This window comes from Myotis davidii, unplaced genomic scaffold, assembly GCF_000327345.1.
Source record: "Myotis davidii unplaced genomic scaffold, ASM32734v1 scaffold143, whole genome shotgun sequence".
Lineage (NCBI taxonomy): Eukaryota > Metazoa > Chordata > Mammalia > Chiroptera > Vespertilionidae > Myotis > Myotis davidii.
In genome coordinates this window covers 6044464-6044702 of record NW_006294876.1, presented here as the reverse complement: position 1 = coordinate 6044702, position 239 = coordinate 6044464, and positions in this window count along the sequence as shown.

Genomic DNA, 239 nt, shown 5'->3' with positions numbered 1-239 from the left:
CAAGGGGCCCTCCCTCCTTTGAAAAAGGCTTCCCTCCCCCCATTTAAGCAATCTTATCCTGTATAATCTATCTATACTAATAAAAGGGTAATATGCTAATTAGACCAGGTTGATCGGCTATCTTCCAGACTTCCAACTTCCTTCCAGACACACAGCCAAGGTAGTGGGGGCCAAGGCAGAGGTAGTTCGGGGCAATCAAGCCAGCAGGGGAGGGCAGTTGGGGGTGATCCGGCAGGCAG